At 34.6% G+C, this 21951-nt stretch overlaps 1 protein-coding gene across 2 annotated transcripts in view; it reads left to right on the forward strand.

The window, feature by feature from the left end:
* GLCE (glucuronic acid epimerase) overlaps positions 1 to 21951 on the forward strand; it is a 97873-nt gene that overhangs the window by 9388 nt on the left and 66534 nt on the right. The window lies entirely within an intron of this gene.

Raw genomic sequence — 21951 nt, forward strand, 5'->3', positions numbered from 1 at the left:
CAGAATGCAGAGGTAATGCTGTGGCATATTCCTTTAGCTTCATTATATCACTGGAGTCACAAGATCTTTGCACATCTGAGTTCCCAATAAAGAAAGGCCTTCCCTTCTGAGACTGCTTTCCCAAAACTCACTCTGCATCTTTCGGTCTTCATCTATCTAACCTCTTGTCTGAGCATCCTACTTTTATTCTGTGTTCTGCCTTTGTTTTAATTCTGACTTGTTCAACCTGCAACAGAAGGGTTCTCTGAGTCCCCATTTTCCAGCTGATGGCATATTCTTGACCAGCCCTGCCTCCCATCCTGCTCTGTGGTTCTCTAGCCGCCTCCTGTGCATGCGTGTGTACTTCTGCCTGGGTCAGTGGTTTGTGTGGATTGTGTGCATGAATCTGTCACAGAGGGGAGACTGAGCTAGAATCTCAGAGCATTGCTGCCCTGGGGCCTGATGTTCTTGGTTTCCTTTAGCGCATGTAACAGGAAATTAAATGGGATGAGTGTTTGGTATGGTTTGTGTCTGGTGAGTTCTTTAACATTGTTCTTCAGATGTGGACTGTTCTACCTTCTCCAGTTTGTTTCATTTTACTGAAGATTTCTTTGTTTTTGTCTTCCTTGTGAGCAGGCTCTTGGAAGAACCTGTTTGATGCGAAAAAGAAAATGGAAAAAAAAAAAAGAAAAAAGAAAAAAGAAAACCACCAAAACCCAAAAAATACAACCAAGCACACAAACTCACAGTGGGAGCCCTTAGGTCTCAGAGGTTATTCAACGTGTGTAATAAATGGCATTGACTTGGGCCTATTTAAAAAAGAAAAAGACCAGGCTATATTTAAGAAAGTACTTGTTACAGACATTTTGTATTTGATTGTACAGATTTGATAGGGATAGACAAATTCCTATAATTGAAGATTTTAAAGAAGTTTGTATAGGTGCAATGTAGAAGACCTGGAAGGCTAAGAGCAGTAGGTGTTTTTTTTGTTTTAATGTTCATTCTTTAATGTGTTCATTCTTTAATGTGTGTTTAATATGTTCCTGCTTGGGTATGGCTCCCTTTTTGTCTGAAGTTGATTTGTCAGTGGTCCAAAAGCTAACACCTCCTTAAGCTACATTATTTTGAAGCATGTTGTTTAAAACACAGTTAATTATCCCTTTCTAGTCTTCATCTTTGATTTTGATTTTCTTGGCCACATTTTAAAGAAGACGTAGGTGAATAGTGTATTCAGAGAAGAATAATAAGAATGAAGTAGTGTGTACAAAATAGGACTGGAGATATGGTTCAGTAGTCGAGTGCCCCTAGTTCAATCCCCGGTACAAAAAAAAGAAAAGAAAAAGAAAAAAGAAAGAAAGATAGAAAGTTAAAGGAAGGGATATATTGGTTCATAAACAAATAGAAATAGCTCTTTCTGACAATTGAAATGAAAATGGGACTGGAGATCAAAGCATGTACTCAGTAGGGGTTTAATCAAACTGTCGTCCTCTAAGGACTTTAAATTCGAGGTTTTTTTTTTAATTACTTCATTAGTTATAATTCCATTTTGTAAAAATTTCTTTTGGGCATCAATTCTAAACTACCTTACAACTTCACATAGTATCAAATGTTTGTAGGAAAAACTATTCTTCCTTGATTATCAACCTCTGAAATTAGAATATGAAATAACTTACATGAGAATTTTAAAAAGTTTATTTGCAGGTCCAAAGGAAATGAGATTTTAGTTTTCTTTTAAAAGTGCCACAGACTATTTGCAGTTGCTTTTACATGTGATGGCATAAGTACTGTTACATTCAAATACTTAAACTTTGTCTCCTGCATTTGTACAAAATAATGTAATGCCAAAATCTGAAACAAAGGTTAACTTCTAAATGATTCAGTTGTTTAAATTCATACTGAAACAATAAACTTTTATTTACTGCCTCTTGAACAAACCAGGAATCCAGAAATGGTTTTTCCCCCCCTTTTAGAGTAGGGGGGACTTTGTGACCTTTTTTTTTTTTTTTTTTTAAAGAGGAAAAAAAAATTATTTGGTGCTCATGGTTTCAGAGGTCTCAGCCCATAGACGACCAACTCCATATCTGGGCCTGAGGTTAGGCAGAACATCAAGGCAGAGGGACATGACAAAGGAAAGCAGCTCAGGACATTCCCACCAAGAAACAACTCTGCTCACCAGGGACAAAATGTATACCTGCAAAGACATGCCCCCAATGACCCACCTCTCCCAGCCACACCCTATCTGTCTTGCCCAAAAGTCCAAGTCCAAAATCTTATCTGTGACTCAAGGCAAACTCTCAGTATGAGCCCCTGTAAAAATCAAAAGCAAGTTACATATATTCAGTATATAAAGGCACAGAGTAAACATTTCTTTCCACAAGAGAGAAATAGGGGCATAGAAAGAGGGGATGGAACCAAGGTAAGGCTGAAATCCAGCTGGACAAACAAGTCCTGTAGCTCTGCCTACATGGCCTCTGTCTTGGCGTTTTTCTGCTTTATTCCTGCAGCTTTCATCAGCAGAACTTTCATAGTATTGGCTTTTCTTAATCTCAGGGTCTCCCCTGCATTTTTGGCTTTCTTCTCACATCTTCACATTGTCCTCTCAGGGGCTGCTCACAGGTATTCTGATCTTGCCACTTTGCTTAGGCTCCCAGGATTCCTTGGAAATCTTGGTGGAAGCCTCCCTGACTCTCTAACTCCAGTATCCTGTAATCTTGCAGAACTGTCTTCAGGTGGTTGATGCCAAAGTCTGCTGCCATCTCAAGCAGCAGCCAAACCTGGCTGTGCAGAAAGGGTGAGAAATGGCCAGAGTCCCCTACACCTCTGAGTCTTTATGAATTGAACTTTTTATCGCCATAGCCCGTTGGAGTGCCCCCAACCACCCTGAAGTCGGTCAAGGAAAATTTCTTAACTAAATAAGCTCCAAAGAGCCAAAGTATCAACTTATAGATCATTTTTAAAGCTTAAATTTATTAATCACCTTTGCAGTAAACAATGAATTATGAATACCTCAGGGACAGCCTTCTTAAGTGACATGTAAAAAAAAAAGACAGAGAGTTTGTGCAGTGATTGTTATTCTACTCTCTGTGATTTATCTTAATTTCAAAACCTTGCTGTTACAAATTGGACCTTTGTACTGTTTTCTGAAAATATTGAAAACAGCATATTTATTCCATCCTGACTGTAATTGGTTAACTGCTGTAACTGTTGTGTACCCAAGGTGTGCATGTCCTGCATTATGTACAATTGTTCTCAGTGCTTCCAAGAATGAATCTAAATGGTTCTGGAAAATTAGCGAATGCTATTGCAGACAAAGCCAATAAAAAATTTTGGACTTCTTTTGGGGACAAGTTTGAAAGAGAAATGCAGTCCACATGCACAGACAACCAAGATTTTGAAAAAGGTATACATAGCGACATGTTTGGTGCATTGGTTTTGAGAAAGGCTTTTTGTCAAAAAGGAGGTGTGTGACCTTTCCCCACAGACCTGAGAGATGTGCCTTTTCTATGTAGTATTACAGATGTTGGAACCCAGAGGGCTGTGTTCAATGTAGGTTTGGGCTGTAATCAAAACAATTAGACAGATTAAATGTACCTGGAAATGAGCAGTCTTATTTTTGTGGTTTTATATTATACAATAAACACTTAAAAGATGAAAAAAAAAATGCCTGTGCAGAACTTCCATATATTTAATTGCTACTTTTTATCTTCAGTGCATCTTTATTTTTGTCTTTATTTAGTAATTAGTTATAAATGATAGCATTATGTCAGCTTAAACATTGAAAAATAAGAAAATAGAAATGATTTTTACTTATCCTGACATTCTTCATACCACTCTCCCCAAAGTTTGGAACTTCCCTTTAGTTGGTTTTCTATGAATATGCCAATTTTGGTGTCATTAACCAGCAGAAGTGGCAGATACGTAAAACTGCTATTTCCAAATGAGCATTTTATAAGAAATAAAGCAAAACCAGGAGATAAATTCCAGTAAATGTACTTTGCCTGTAGTATATTTTTTACTTTGTCATATTAATACAAACCCAAAAAAGTCTAGTGAAAGAAAAAGGAATATATTTTAAAATATTTGAGAAATAAATGTCTATGAAAATATCTAATTGAACCATAGATGAAATTAGTTTACAGTCATCAGCTCTATTTTCTCTATTCTCCGTACAAAATTTTTCCCAGTGGGGTTCTAGCCCATATCAGAGATCTTTTTGCCTTCTCAGTGAAGCTAATCATATAGGTTTTCCTTGATTCTTCTTGGGGGGTGGCGTGGTAAGGGTGTGAGGGAGGGGACTTTTTGTGATGTAAATTGTTTTTTTCCCAGTTATTATTTTACTTGAATTTTTACAAATCCAATTTCTGAAAATACTCAAGAAAGTGTGAATTTACCAAACTTAACCATAGAACCTTTGAATAGAAAATATGACAAACTAGGAAAGCAAATGTACTGGCTGGGAAGTCTTACATTATACTAAGTCATGTAGTGCTATGTTCATTTGCTAAAATTTAGAAACCGAATATCCTTTATTTACTAATACTATCTCTCTTGAAAAATTATACTAAAGAAAACCGGGTAATTCAAAGTTACTGGATAATTTAAAGTCACTCTGGCATGGGAAGTGATTTCATTTGCATGATCACATATAGTATTACAGCTTAAAGGGAATTAACTACTTAAATTAAGTAGTTTTCAGGGTAACTTTTTTTCAAACTCCTATTTGGCATTGCAACATAAAATACAAATAAAAATAATATTTTCATATAACTTTAAAATACACATTTATAGCTAATTTATCATAAAGTCAATCAGTGGCATTGGGGGTAGACTCTTAAATTATTTATCTTTACAGAATTCTGTTGCTTACTAGTTTTAATTCTAGCACTTAATTGTACCTGGTATATAACAGATTCCAGATGTAGTTAGAGAATAAGTAAATGAATGACTTGAGGGTGGTGGACGTTTTGATGTACCCAAGAATTTAAAAATTGAATAATGGATGACCATTGTAGTTTTTCAGTCTCTGCATTAAATTCATTTGTCTGTTTTTCTTGATTATACAACATCTGCTACAAATGGAATGTTGTTTCAGTTGGGTTCTGAGTCCCAGCTTAGATCAGAATACTCCTTGTCATATTGAATTAAAACATTGAAAAAGAAATGGTAAATGTTTGTTTCAAAGCTAAATCAAGACCCTGCAGATTATAGAAGAAGAAGTAGGTCCAGATCTTCAACATGTCGGCTTAGGACCAGACTTCCTCAACAGGACTCCCATAGCACAAGAAATAAAAGCAAGTATCAATAACTGGGATAGATTCAAACTAAAAAGCTTTCTCTCAGCAAAGGAAACTATCAGCAATGCGAAGAAAGAGCCTACAGAGTGGGAGAAAATCTTTGCCAATCGTACTTCAGATAGAGCACTAATCTCCAGAATCTATAAAGAACTCAAAAAACTCTATACCAAGAATACAAATAGTCCAATCAACAAATGGGCTAAGGAAATGAATAGACACTTCACAGAAGAACTACAAGCAGTCAACAATCATATGGAAAAATGTTTTAACATCTCTAGTAATAAGAGAAATGCAAATCAAAACCACCCTAAGATTCCATCTCACCCCAATTAGAATGGCGATTATCAAGAATACAAGCAACAATAGGTGTTGGCGAGGACGTGGGGAAAAAGGTACACTCATACATTGCTGGTGGGGCTGCAATTTAGTGCAGCCACTCTGGAAAGCAGTGTGGAGATTCCTTAGAAAACTTGGAATGGACCCAGCTATCCCACTCCTTGGCCTATACCCAAAGGACTTAAAATCAGCATACTACAGAGATACAGCCACATCAATGTTCATAGCTGCTCAATTCACAATAGCCAGATTGTGGAACCAACCTAGATGTCCTTCAATTGATGAATGCATAAAGAAACTGGTGTGTGTATGTGTATATATATATATGCAATGTATATATATATATATATATACAATGGAATATACAATGTGTATATATATATATATACAATGGAATATTACTCAGCCATAAAGAATGATAAAATTATGGCATTTGCAGGCAAATGGATGAAATTGGAGAATATCATGCTAAGTGAGATAAGCCAATCTCAAAAAACCAAAGGACGAATGATATCGCTAATAAGTGGATGATGACACATAATGGGGGCAGGGAGGGGTTAGTGTTAGGGTTAGAGTTAGGGTTAGGGAGGGGGGCAAGAAGGGAGGAAGGAAGGACTGTATAGAGGGAAAAGGGGTGGGAGGGGTGCGGGGAAGGGAAAAAATAACAATGAATCAAACAACATTACCCTATGTAAATTTATGATTATACAAATGGTATGCCTTTATGCCATGTACAGAGAAACAACATGTATCCCATTTGTTTACAATAAAAAAAGAAAGAAAAAAAAAGCTAAATCAATCAGGAAGAATTCACATTTGCTTGTATTGTTTATGATAAATATAAATAAGATCAAACTATTGATATTTGCTGAAACAACAAAATATATGGAGTAAGTTCCCCCCTTTTTTTTTAACAGCTTCATTGAAGTATAATTAATATATAATAACCTGCATGTATTTAAGGTATATAGTTGAATAAGTTTTGATGGACTCCATGAAAACATTACTACATTCAAGTTGGGTAAACATATCCATCATCTCCAGAAGTTTCTTCATGCCCTTTTATGATCTTTCCTTCATGCCCCTTCACATACCCACAGCCCACTGCCACAGAGTGACCATTGAACTACTTTCTGTCACTATGGATTGTTTTGCATTTTCCAAAGTTTTTTATGAATGGAATGTGATTTTTGCTGGGAATCTATTTTCTTTGATTCAGCATAATTATTTTAAGATTTTTCTTGTTTGTATTGATAATTTGTTTTAATTGGTGTTTAATATTCTATTATAAGGACATACAAAACTTTTTTTATCATTCATCAGTTGGTGAACATTTGGGTTATTTGCAATTTTATTTACAAATAATAAAGTTGCTCTGAACATTGGCATATACGTCTTGGTATGAACTTTTTCATTCCTTTTTTAAAATATTTTTTAGTTGTAGATGGACACAATACCTTTATTTTATGTATTTATTAATTTTTATGTGGTGCTGAGGATCGAACCCAGTGCCTCACATGTGCCAGGCAAGTGCTCTACCACTGAGCCACAACCCCAGCCCCAAGGGTTTTCATTTCTTTTAGGTAAATTCTTAGAAGTAGAAGGGCTGGATCACACAGTAAATGTGCTTTAAGTTTGGGATGTAACATATTTACTATTAAGGGCCAATTTTCCTAATACACAAAGAAATCTTATAAGTCACAGGAGTAAGATAAAAAACCCAACAGAAAAATGGGCACAGGACATAGACATGTGGTTCATACCAAAATAAATTTTAAAATAGCCTTAAACATAAGATTCCTGGAAAGCTAAATACAAAACATGTTATTTAAAAATTCATACTGCTTGACTTCATAGATTTTCTCACAATCAACAAGGTTTTTAAAATATCAATAAAATTGTAATAATACCTACCTCAAAGATTATTGTGACAATTACATGAGTTAATATATGCAAAGTTCTTGGAAAAATACAAAGAACACAGTGTTCAATGAAAGTTAATTATTATTATCAAAAGGCAAATTTAAACAAGATAGCATTTTTACTTACCAGATTGACAAAGATTAAAAAGTTCAGTAATGACAATGATGTGTAGAATTGCTCTTCTGTACCACAGACGGGAATATAAATGTGTGCAGTTTCTTTGGAGGACAAGTCGACCTTATTAAAATGATAAGTGTTCAAACCTTTTGAAGCAGTCATTATAAATTATCTTTGGTCATTGTATTAGCATTTCTGTAAAAAAAAAGGTATAAACTTATGGGTATAAATACATAAATGCACAAAGTAATAAACACATTTATGCTTCAGTATGCATGGATTTGTCTGGAAGGATATATAAGAAAATGAACAGTAGTTACTTCTGGAGAGGAACTGAAAAAAGGGAGTAGGGGATTGGAAGTCTGAGATCTCAGACTTTGGTTGTATACACTTTTATACTGCTTCAAGATTTTTTGTTAAAAAAGTGAAATAGATTTTTTAAAATTTGTAAGTGTAGATTCTCAGGAAGTTGCAAAATTAATACAGAACTGTCCCACCCTTCATCTAGTTCCTTCCAGTGGTAACATTTTACAGAACTCTATAACAGTATCAAAACTATGAAATTGACATTAGTACAATCCACAGACCCTATTCAGATTCTGCCAGTTTTGTATGTACTTATTATGTGTTTGTAATTCTTTGTAATTTTATCACATGTGGAGATTTGTGTAATTACCACAAAAATCTCTGTGCTCTTCCTTTGTAGTTGCATCCATCAGCCTAACCCCTAGCAACCTAACCCTTAGCCTTATAAAGCATATAGTGTTTAAGGAGAAATAATAGAGATATATAAACAGTCCTGTATGAAGAGTAGAACATGTGTGTTATCCGATTTTCTACTCTTCTGTTAATATTGCTATACAATGTCTGAGATTAAATCATTTATAATGAATAGAAATTTCCTTCTTTTAGTTCTGGAGGCTGGGAAGTCCAAAGTTGAAAGCCTACATCTGGCAAGGACCTTCTTGCTGCACATGGGAAAACTCTTTCTTTTTATTAGGAACCCACTTCAGTAATAAAGGCATTGATCCATGCATGAGGGCAGAGCCCTCATAACTTAATCACAACTTAAAGGTCCCACTTCATAACTGTTGCATTGAGGATTAACTTTCTAACATATGAACTTCGGAGGAAACATCCAAACTATAGCACTTGGCAAGTGCCATAATGGTAGACTATATTTCTTGCTTTGAGAGTTCCAAGAGACAAAAGATTAAAAGAGCAGGATTAGAAATATCTTCATGGAAGAACATTAGTATAGTTATTAGGTGAACTGACTCTAGTTCTGATCCTTCATTAGTCACCACTTAATTAACCAGATGTGTGAAGTAAGAAAATTGAGAGTTTTTAGTGGTCCCTTTCAATATAATCTTGATACTGTGGATAATTTCACATTATCTTTGGAGGATGGCTATGATTTTGTTCATTTATATAAATATTTGTATGACTCTTAATGCCAGTCGCTGCTCTAAGCCCTGGAAATACATCAGTGAACAAAACAGACCAAAATTCCTGTCCTCATAAAACTTACATTTTAGTGGGGCAATAAAAAGGTAAATATATAGCATGTTTGATTATAAGTAAAAATGAGGAAAAATAAAAAAGGGTAAGTGGGGTATGGGAAGAGTTGTACTTCAGGAGACAGTCAGGAAAATTCACTGATAAGGGGACCTTTAAATAACACAAAGGAGCCGGGCACGGTCACACACACCTGCAATCGTAGCGTTTGGGAGGCCTAGACAGGAGTATCACAAGTTCAAGGCCAGCCTCAGCAACTTAGTAAGACCCTGTCTCAAAAAAAAAAAAAAAAGGACTGGGAATGTGGCTCAATGGTAAAGTGCCCCTGGGTTCAGCCCCCAGTATCAAAACAAAAAACATGAAGGCAATCAGTGACTGAAGTATTCAAAATACAAAACTTTGTAGACCCCAGGGATAACAAATGCCAAGACCTGGGACTGGAGCATGTCCGAACTGCCCATCACTGGATTAGAGTAAAGGACAGTAATGGAGGATGAAGTCAGAAGGAATAGTGGTAGTGTTTAGGTCAAGCAGGATCTTATTATATAGGTTGTTTAAGGACCTCAGTTTTTAGTCTTTTAGGTATAGAAAGACATTGGGTGAGTGATTGGACTTTCAAAGAGAATCATTCTGGCAACTGTGTTGAGAACAAATGGAAGGAGATAAGGGCAGAAACAGTAATTCAGGTGAGAGGTAATAACTTGGACCAAGTAGTAGAGGTAGGAAATAATTGGTATTGTAAAGGTCAATGGGATTTGTTGACAAAGGGTGAGAAAGGAGGCAGGGAATGAGGGAAAGTGGATGGTTAAGGAGGATACAGTTTTTGGCCTGAGCACCCATAGAATTACACATTTGCTGAGATGGGTAAAACTGTGAGGGAAAAGATTTTGGAGGAGGGAAATTTTGGACAAAGTAAATTAAAGATAAATATCAAGCATCAGATGGAAAAAACTTGTACATGTTTGACTATAGTTCAAAGGAAGGGAATGGCCTAGAGATTAAAGTTTGGGAATTATGTATGGATGTTCTTTAAAGAATCAGATCACTTCACCAAGGGGATAAGTGTAGAGAGGTGAAGTTCAGAACTGAGATTTGGAGCACTACAATGTTTGAAGTTTGGGAAATGAGAAACCAGCAAAGGAAACTTTGAGAAACTGTTTAGGCAAGAGGAAAACTAGGAGAGTATGATGTCTTGGAAACCAAATGAAGAAAGTGTTTCAAGGAGGGAGTAATGAATCTCTGTCAAATACATCATTAAGAACTCATTCAAGGTTCCTAGTCTTAATTTAAAGAGAAACCAACTATCAGCGTGTGTGTGTGTGTGTGTGTGTGTGTGCGCGCGCGCGCGTTGAGAAAAGGAGGTTTGTATCCTTCCAGCCACATTCAGTTGTATAGTTACCAACATGGAATAGGCAGAAAATTGGGTTGTTACCAATTTACCCATGCAAGATTGACAAAGTACGAAGGAAAACAAGTAGTTAAGGGTTTGTGCAAGGAAGATAAGTAATGAAATTAATTAAATGTAGATTTAACTAGAGTAGGAAGGGGATTGAAGGGAACATGGAAAGGAGAAAGAAAGGGAAAAGGTGATAAGATTAGGATACTGTAGAGCTCTTGGGTTGGAGGATTTTTGGAGTTAGGGTATTAGAGGGAGTGAGCTGATAGTGTGATTCTTGAAAGTGGTATTTTGGAGGAGTTGCAGTTAGTATAAAATTTAAGATGATCAAAATTTTGACCATGGGAATGAGTGTCTAATATAAGGTGAGGGGTAGGATCATTGGAACAGACGATGTCATGGAACCAGTAAGCAAGGATTTGGGAAGCATTGTCTGTGTGAATTCTGAAATTTCCAAGCTTTATCACTATGTTAATATTGGAGATGGTGTAATGAGCAAGTAGCTAAAACCTTCAAGAAATAAAGTGGAGAGTTTGATAACTGCAGTAGGAGAGGAAGTGAGTGATTACAGTCTGATGGCAATAGATTCCATGTTGGATATTTTTAGGGAAGAGGGAAGAAGAATGGTTTGGAGTGGGCAGGGAGGACACTAACTCCACCTTCAGGGCCCATGAAGAAGTTGGGAGAGAAAACACGTAACACATGAAAAAACTCCAGGGGATGTGATGGTAAGGGAGAACCAAGTTGTAGTTAGAGCTAATACCTTAAACAGGCAAAGAAGGTAATAGTTGATGTTGGAGAATAGAAAAACCTGCAGTGCAGTTTGCAATTGAAGGCTTATTCCTTTCTGTTTGATGTCTTTGCACTTTTTTCCTTTTAGTATCACTTGGAATTTTTAAATAATCTGTTCCAGCATCCAGAAGTTTTTCCCAAAAATGAATGTCAGCCCAAGACTGAGATTAGTAGATGAGATTAGTAGATGGTTTAATATTTCCAAGGATGGAGCCTGACCCATTAATAATGATTTTGTTACATTTTCCCAACAACCACTTCCTCAGTTCAGTTGTAGCTCTGGGCATGCAGTGCATAATAACAACATCTTTCCTCACTTATGACCTGCTCTTCCTCTAAATCTTTTAGGAATATCCAAATCAGATAAAAATTTCAATGATAAGAAGCCAGCATAGAGTTGCTCCATTTCTTTTCCAAAGTTCTATAATTTGTTCTACCTATGATATACCATTACATTTAAATTATTTACTAATAGAATAACAGTTAATTTTTTTTTTTTAATCCAAGAGGGCATTTTGACTCAGGCATCTTTTGTAGTCCCATCAGCTAGATGAATTAGCTCATTAAATTCTGTTTCAGTTAGGCCTTTTCAGCTTTAAATATCAGAAAGCCCAATTCAAACCTTCATACAATAAGGATGTTTATTAGCTTAACATAACAGGAAGTTGAAAGAAAGGTAAGCTTCTGGATTAGTCAGTCACTACCAAAGACACCAAAGATTCAGATTCTTTCATTGTTCCACTTTGTTTTGCATAGTGCTGGCTTTATTCCAAGGCAGGATTCTCTCTGTAGTGTGATGGTTGCCAGGAAGGAACCATATGGCCTATGAGGATGAAAAACTCTGACTTCCTCCTAATAGAAATGATAAACTTAACCAGAAACCACCAACAAAACTCATATTTCAGTACATGATTTCTTCTTCTTTCTGAATTTCTGGCAGTGAGGGTAGGGCACCTTGAGCTAAAGTTGGTTCTTCAGGTTGTTGCCACTCATGGTTATGGAATGGATATTGGAGAAGACAGTCACAATGTCTATTATGCGTTGTCCGTCTTGGTTGTTTTCTAGTGCTACGAAGTTTTTTTAATCCATTATTTTTCTGTTACATTTTCTTAATGAGTCAAAATATGCTTATTCATATGTTCAGAGCTTTCTATCATGTAAAGCATTGCAACAGCTCTTAAATATTCCTTTCTGAAAAAAGAAAATAAAAACTGTTAAAGTAGTGAAAAGATTGGAAATAGTGGGCAAATTTGAATTAGTACCTCCATGGAATCAATAATTCTTTAACCTCTTTTACCTCCAGATAATTCACTTAGCTACCATTTACATAGAGGCTTTAGTGATTTGAATTCTATCTCCTTTCTGTCAAAAGTTGCCTGAAGCATTGTGGTAAAGTAGAAAGTGAGCTGGGTTATGATTAAGGTTCTAATTAATTATAGCTCCACTGCTTTCCAGTTATGTGGGATCATAGGCAAATCACTTCATTTCTTAGACCTGTGCTGTTTTCTCTGTTAAGTTGAAAAGAGCTCCCTCCCTTCTCAACAAGTTTTTATTGAAGTTAAATAAGCTGATATTAAAAAATTGAAAACAGAGTAGCACAGAATTTTAAATTGCCTTAATTATAGCACTAATTAAATGAAAGGCAGTTAAAGGAAATAAACCTGAATAACTTGATACATATTGATTCTAAAAAATAATTTATCTTAGATTTTTTGAGAATCTAAGGTAGTGAAAGAATATAAGCAACTTTTTTGAAATTAGATGCTTAATGAATAAAATAAAGAAATTTTATCATAGGACAGCTATTTGAATGCTTGATTCTAGTTAGTAGATCCTGCTTAGTACCTACTTTTTTTCTTTTTTTTTTTTTTAACTTCAGATTTTTTGCCCAGTTTTTTGTTTGTTTGTTTTTGGTAAAGCTGTTTTCAAAGAAATCAGCCATTAAGTAGCTTGTAAACTGGAGTGCTTTATATGATTTACAGAGGGTGTGATAGATGTATTTATTTCAGTTATTGACTGTTTTTTCATATGTGTGCACTCTGTTCTTTTCCTTTCTTGGAACATTAAAGAACCCTGAAGTTTCACATCAAAACGTGGGTAGAGTTTGGTTGTTAATACCAAATAAGATAATATTACTTAATTGCTGAGACTCCAAATAGCAAACTTTTCTATTTGGAGTTGGATAAAATTAAGATGACCCTAAGGAATTTGACTTTTACAAAACTAATGTATGCATTCAGATGTTATGTTAATGTTCATGTTGAATTTGAATATGTTAATTGTAGAGCACCAAATTTCATTTTGGTATCTTAACTACTGTTAGTGAAAAGAGGTATGCCTGCTTCTTGAATTGATATCATTTGCCTTTTATTTATTTATTTTTCATTAGTTGCTGTTATGTTGGATTTTGACCAATACCCTTTCCTAAATGAAAAGATCAATCTTACTGTATTCCCAATTATTTATATAGGAGATGTACTTGGTCTATATACTCTGAATAGATGTTGAAGAAGGACGCCTAACATGTTGATTGATTTTGGAACTATGTACAGATTCTAACATTTATATCATTTAATTCTTCCTTCATCTTGGTAAGAGAATTAGTGACCCCATTGGGCAAAAAAGAAAACATTGAAATTTAAAAATTAATAAACCAAGTTGCCCTCATGATATAATCTTAACTTTTCCTCTCTTCCTCTTGCTCTTTCTGTCCTCTGGGCTTTTTTCATCCCTTCTTTCATTTAATTAACATAATTCCTCTTTGAGGAAGATGTTATTCTTATTTAGCAGATAAAAAAAGTATGACTGAACAATTTAAAGAATAAGAAAATGAAAACATGTACTATATTAAAAAATAGAACTTCATGGGGTATAATTTTTTTGCATTGCTTAATTCTCAAATATTAAACCAGTGTTGCTTTTCTCATATAAACACACTTAATCATGATGACTGGTACTTTTGACATATTGGTCAAGTCTGTCCAGAGTATTAGATCTGATTTACAGAAATGTTAAGAATTTTTACACTTACATTTATGGGAGATTTGATTCACAATTTCTTATAATATCTTTGGTTATAGTCAGGGTCATGATGGCCTAAGTTTAGAATGAATTTAAAAGTCTTCAGTGTTCTGGGTAAATTTTTAGAGTAGTTATTGTTTCTTTTTTAAATGTTTGGTAGAATTACCAGTAAAGTCAGTTGACCTAGACATTTTTGTTTTGTGGGAAGGTTTTTACCTATAATTTCTATTTCTTATGAAAATATAGGGTTATTCAGATTATCTCTTTCTTATTGAGCGATCTTTTAGCAATTTGCCTTTCAAGAAATTTGTCTGTTCATCCAAGTTGTTAAATCTATTGACTTAAAATTATGTATAATGTGCCCTTATCATCTTTTTAAGTCTATAATTTTATCTCTCTTTTGTAATATTGGTAACTTGTGTTTCCTTCTCCTCCTTCCTCCCCTATCCCTCCTTCCCTACCCCTCCTTTACCTGATTAATGTAGATAGTTATTTATCACCTTTACCCATCTCAAAGAACCAGCTTTTGCTTTCATTGACTTAATTTTTTTAAAAAAATTAGAGTAGTTTTAGGTTCAAAACAAAATTGACTGAAAAATACAGTTCCTGCATATCCCCTACCCCTCCCTACAATCTTCTTCATTAACAACATTCAGCATCAGAGTGGTATATTTTGTTATAATCAATAAACCTATATTGACACGTCATTATCTGCCAAAGTCCATAGCTTACATTAGGGATGACTTGAGTTTATACATTCTATGTTTTGACAAGTCTATGATGATATGTATCTAATGTTATAATACCATACAGAATAGTTTTATAGCCCTAAAACTCCCCTCTCCCCAACCCCTGGCAACCCCTTGTCACTGTTTTCATAGTTTTGTCTTGTATTTTCTAAAATGTCACACTGTTGGAATCATTTAGAATGTAACCTTTTCAGAGTCACTTCTTTCACTTAATATACATTTAAGGTTCTTTTCTGTCTTTTCAGGGCATAACTCATTTCTCTTTAACACTGAATTATATTCCATTGTCTGTATGTACCACAGTTTATTCATTCCCTACCAAAGGACATAAATTTTCAACTCATTTGGGTCAATACAAAGGAACATGATTGCTGGATCATATGGTAAGGGTATATTTAGTTTTGTAAGGACCTATCAAATTGTTCCAGAGTGACTTATTTTGCATTTTACCTGTTTGAAAAAGCCAGCTTTTGGTTTCATTGGCTTTTTTTCTATCTTTTTTCCTGTTTTTTTTTTTTTTTTTTTTTTTTTTAATTTCTACTCTTCCTTCTATCTTGTCTTTTCTTTTCCTCTGTTTCTTCCCTTATGGAAGAGTAGGGTACACTTTACTTTCTACTTAGGTTTAACCTTCTCTTTCTAATTCTTAAGATAAAAGCTTGGGTAGCCAATTTGAGGCCTTTCTTTTTTTTCCTGAGATTTAGATGCATGTTATTTTATTGGTAGATGTTTGGGGGATTTTAAAATGTCTTTCTAATTTTTAACTTCTAATATACTTCCATTGTGAATATACTTTGTATAATTTGAAACCCTTAATATTTATTGAAAATGGGTTTATATATAGTTAAATGATATATCTTGGATAATGGTTCCATGTGTACTTGAAAAGATGTACATTCTGCTGTCATTGGGTGAGTAGTCTATAAATGTTAACTAGATAAAGTTGATTGCTAGTATTATTCAAGTCTGATACTATTTCCTTACTGATTTTTTGTCTACTTATTTATTCTATCAATTATTCAGAAAGAATTGTTGAAATCTCCTGACAATAGTTATGGATTTGTCTATTTGTCCTTGTAATTCTATCAGTTTTGCTTTACATATTTCAAATTTCTGTTACTAATTTAGAATGTTATATACTCTTAAATTGATTCCTTTATCATTATGAATGACAGTCCTTGGTAATATTTGCTTTAACTTATATACTTTATCAGATATTAACATGACTACTCTAGCTCTTGTTTGATTAATGTTATTAGCATGTCTTTATCATTCTTTAACTTTTGTTTTTATATTTTAAAATATAAAAATTTTGAGATATTTTTGTTCGTTTTCATGTTGCTGGGATTGAAACCAGGGCCTTGTGCATGCTAGGCAAACATTCTACCCATAAGTTACACCCCCAACCCTTTTTATTTTAATTTTTATTTACTAAGTTGCTCAGGCTGACCTTGAACTTGTGATCCTTCTGCCTCAGCCTCCTGAGTGGCTGGGATTAGGATTTGCCACCATGCCCATCTTAAAGTGAGTTTCTTGTAGACAGTATATAATTGGGTCTTGCTACACACACACACACACACACACACACACACACACACACAGAGTCTGACATTATCTCTATTTTTCAGTCGTTTGTGCTAATTACACTTAATTCATGATTACTGGTGTGATTGGAATTATGTTTGGCCCATCTGTTCTTTGATTTTTACTCTTTTCCTATATTCTTTTGGATTGAGTACCTTTTATGTTCCATTTTTTCCTCCACTGTTGTCTTATAAACTATGTCTTTATTCTGTCTTTTCTACTAGTTGCTCTTGAGTAACGTTCTGCATTTTTAACTTATCACAGTGTTCCTACAAGTAATATTATGCCACTTCACATATAAAGTGTAAGATGAATCACAGTATAATTTCATTTCTCTCATTCCATCCTTTGTCTAAACGTTGTCATACCTTTTATTTATATTTGTTACAATATTGTTGTAGCTCATGTTTTCTTGTTATATTTGCTTTAACCCATTAGTTTTCTTTTAAATGTTTTAAAAATTTAAAAACCTATCTTTTATACTTATATACATATTTATTCATATCAGTATTTGTATTCCATGTTTTTGTCTGGTATCGTTTTTCTTCCACAAAAAATAAAAGAAACTTCTCAACATTTTTATTTATTGATATTTCTCAGCTTTTATTTTTCTGAAAAGGTATTTCATCAGCACTTTAGAAATATATTTTTACTGGGTATTCAGTTTTGGTGTGTCAGAATTCTTTAGTACCACCTCCAGGTTCGGTGGTTGGCTAAGAGGACTCCCAGATCTCAGTATGTAGCTAAATTCATAATTAGGATTTATTACAATGAAAAAATACAGTGCCAGATTAGCAAAGGGGAACGGTTTATGTGCAAAGTCTGAAGGAAACAAGGCACAAGTTTTCAAGAGTCTTCTCCCAGGGGAATACCAGATACTTTTAATTACTCCAGCAATGGAAAACTCTTAGAGACTCAATCCCTGAGGTTCGTTTTTTGGATGCTGGTCTGGGTAGACCTCCTCTGCCTAGCATGTTTCAAGATACCAGTTTCCCAAAAGGAAAGCAAATGTTCAGAATAACTACAATCTTTGCATAAATACTTTAGTCATAGTAAGCCGCCATTATCAGTTAGGGAATGTTAGAAACCTTTCTAAAATGCAAACTCCCAGGCACCACCCAAAACTAACCTGGTAGTCAGACCTTTTTAAGAATGGCAGGCATACTAGATTGCCTTGCTTTCTCCTTTTTTCACTTTAAAGACTTTATTTTGTTGTCTTCTGACTTGCATAGGTTCCCAGGAGAAATCTGTGATGATTTTCTTTTTTCCACTATAGGTAATGTGCCCTTTTACCTCTGGATGTTTAAAAATTTTTTCATTATCACTATTCTCAGCAGTTTATGATGTACCTTACTATATGTGTGAATGTGTGTTTATTCTACTCAGTATTACATGAACTTCTTGGAACTGTGGTCTTATAGTTTTCAACAAATTGAAATTATATAAGCCATTATTTTTTCCCATTATTGACCCATCCCTTTTGCTTTCTAGTGTTCATGACAGATAGACTGCCCATACTGTCCTACATGTCACTGAGACTTGGGGAGAGATGCTTTCTTCCTCCTTTCTTTGTCTCTGTTTTTGAATAGTTGTATTTCTATGTCTTCAGGTTTACTGACATTTTCTTTTACAGTGGCTAATCTGCTATAAATCCCATTCAGTGATATTTCTATTTTACATGTTATGTTTATCATCTGAAGAAGTTCTTTTTTCATATTTTATCTCCTCATTATGTTTAGGTGTTCTGTTATTGCTGAGTGAACATTATGCTAGCTGTTTTAATGTCCTAAATTATCTCCTAATTTAATTGTATGTTTCATGTCTGACTTTATTAATACCGACTTTTTCTAGTTCAGGAATCATATTTTATTGCTTCTTCATAGGTGTGATAGTTTTTGATTTGATGCTCATCCTTGCAAATTTTATGCTTTTGCTGTATTTGCTGTATTACTTTAAAGAATGTTGGAATTTTTTTCTGATAAGGCACTGAGTAATTGCAGGTACATCCTTCTTGCAAGACTTATTTTCAAGCAGTTTCAGGGCGAATCTAGAGTAGTCTTTACTCTCAGCTAATGTAATCTCACCTTTAAGTCATGGTCTTTCTAAAGTCACTATTAGCTACCCTGCTATTCAGGGAGATCTCTTCACTTAAGAGTAGTAGGAATTTTAACAATTCCTGGTCCTTTGTGAGCTTTGACAAATATTTTTCTTATAGCTTCCTGATAATTTTCTTTCCCTAGAGGTTGATTTTGATTGTGCCCAGCCTCTGGGGTTTTCACCATCCACATATTTGAATTGTATTCAGCCAAAGATAGAAACCCTATGCATTTTTTTGATTCCTTTCTTTGCGCAGATTTTGCTACTCAGGTTTTCAACCCCTCACCCTATCCCCACATAAGATCTCGCCATTTTTGCTTCCTCAAACTCTTGATATATATCTTTTCTATTTACAGTCTTGCTAGGTTCTTTTGAGGTTACCTTTCCCTACGCCATTGTCTAGAAATTACCTCCAGGAGGAAAGCTGAAGGCCTCTCTCATTTATTGCCCTTTTAAGGAAGGTAGTCTGGAATCATCATCATGATCACCTTGTCCTGCCTTTGTTCAGCTTCAGAAAATAATTGTTTCCTGTATTTCTTCCAATTGCTAGTTGTTCAGGCAGAAGAGTATTTCCAGACACTCTTTGTCCTTTGAAATCTCTCTATAAACATTTCCAACTTTTCCATTTACCCCATAAACTTTTCCCTTTTCTAAAATAACTTTTATCATATATAATATGTGTGAAAATGTCAAACCCCCCCCCCCCCACCTTTGTGTTCTTACTGTATTTGGAAGATAACCATGCATGATGAATGGGATTAGGATCTCAGATTTCAAATTCTGCTCAGGTGCTTTCTACAGCCACAAAATTTGCTATGCCTGTGATGAGGGTCTATGTATCTCACTTGTGGATTTGGGCCCCTACTGGCAAATAGGTCACCTAGGTTCTAAATTTAAGAAGGTGCTTACTCTCAGCTGCCAATCCTATACTTGTACTACTTGAAGAGGCAGTGCCTCTTTAAAATGCCCTGGGTGCCATGCTTGCCTCACTCTAGTCCAGGCTTTGCAGTGGGTGTGTCAGACAAAGATCACTTTTAGTACCTATGGTATTGGTCCCAAACCATTATTAACTAGGTCACATATTTCCTTTAGAGTAATTGTGAGTCTTTTTCACCTTCATATTTAAATTATTTTAACTTATCTCCATACATATATTTTCCTAAAGGAGCTGGAAATGATGTAATATGTCAGTACCTCGGGATTGATTGAGAAATGGAAGAAAGAAAAAGAGTATCAGAGGAAGCAAATACTATTCCACAAGCCAAAGCTCTATGTAATGAAGCTGTATCTGTATCTATTATTAGATTAGGCTGTCCTGGCCTTAGAAATGAATGGCTGTCCCCACCCAGACCAGGTTCTATTAATTCCAGCTATTTGCCCAGTAGGCTTACAGCCATATTTACAATTTCAGAGGTCTAAGTTGGCCTGAATAGGTGAAATGAATCCAGAGTTCTATTAAGAGGAACTTTTTTTTTTTTAAATTTTTTGCTGTGCTGGGTATCTAACCCAGGGCCTTCCACATCATAGGCAAGCACTCTACCACTGAGCTCTGCCGCTGAGCCCTAAGGAGAATTTTAACTTGGGTAAGGGAGAAAGATTTGGACCCTGATGGTGGTGAGAGCAAAGTTTAATCTCAACATAAAAGGTACTTTTTGAGGTGTTTTGGGCTCTTGATCTACTTTTGGGTTGCTTTAGGGTGTTCATATAGTTGAAATGGTAAATCTCTCCTCCTGGAATATTAAAGGTGGGGTCTGGGAATATAGCTCAGTTGGTAGAGTGCTTGCCTTGCAAGCACAAGGTCCTGGGTTCAATACCCTGCACTACAAAAAAAGAAAAAAAAAAAAAAAGAAAGAAAAAAAAAAGAATATTAAAGGTGGACCAGGAAGATGTCCACATGAAATGAGTTAAGGAGCTTTTTGTTCACCAAAACCTGAGCAAAATCTTAGGGAAGAAGGATAAAAAGAATTCTTTTTTACTATTTCAGTCAAAATTACCAGGATTATTCAGATGGGAATCTTGATATGACCTCTACCTAAAAAGTGATTTTACCTGAAATGATCTGTTAAATATATTTTTCTGGCACTTGCAGTGATAGTTACTATCTGTTTGCTAGTTCAAAAGGCCTGAAATATTGATCTTGTGTGTGGAAAAGTAGCCATTATAATTTCATGTTTTATACTGCTTTGATACTTAGATTTTTATATTTTATTCTTGGGCTTGTCTTCTTTTTTAAAATAAGAATATTAGCACATTTATACTAACTGCAAAGCATTTTTATAATAAATTGGAATGTGAAAATTCCCAGTTCTAAAGGAAGATGCAGATAAAGTGAAGTATTTGTAGACACATGTACCGGGTACCTTTCTTTAGTCACTGGATGAGGTAATATGTTGTGATAGAAAACAATGGATTTGGATTTAAAATTTTTCAATTATGGTTCCAGTTGACTATGTGTAGCTTTGTGACCTTAAACAGACCACTAATTTCTTTAAGATTCATTTCTTTCCATTTTTAAAATATGTGGGAGGTGTGGGAAGATGTGATATTATGTCTGCCTGTTGCACGTCCTTGTGAAGATCATAATAAAGATGTGAAAGCACTTTGGAAAATGTGTAAAGTACTATACAAATGTACGAACAACATTTATAGAAATAGTTTGTCTTTGTTCGATCTAGTATTGTTTTTATCTTTAACTGTATAAATCTAGTTTCTCATCTAGATATTTTGTTTTATCACTGATGAGTTAGAAGAAAAATGAAATATGTGTAGGTTGAAAAATGAATGAAAAACATCATCTTAGGTAGAGGATGTGAAAAAATTTATGTAATTACCTTATTTTTTGTGTTAATAACATTTGAAATTTGTACTTCTCTTCCATTCCTAGACTTTAACAATATTTAATAGGTAGATCCTATGACATGTTGTGTGTGAACTTCCTACCTTAAATTTTTTATGAAAAATTATTTTTTAAAAACAGTTTGGTTGCTACTTGCCTAACATGTTTCTGGATAATCTTCCTTCTCCTAATTATATATATTCAGGAGAATGCAAACTAACTTAATATAACCCTAGTATGAGTATAATTAGGAAGTTAAATTGATCAGAACATAAATTGCAATGATTAAAGTATGATTGAATAATTTCAAAG

The sequence above is a fragment of the Sciurus vulgaris genome (genome assembly GCF_902686455.1).
Source record: "Sciurus vulgaris genome assembly, chromosome: 2".
NCBI lineage: Eukaryota > Metazoa > Chordata > Mammalia > Rodentia > Sciuridae > Sciurus > Sciurus vulgaris.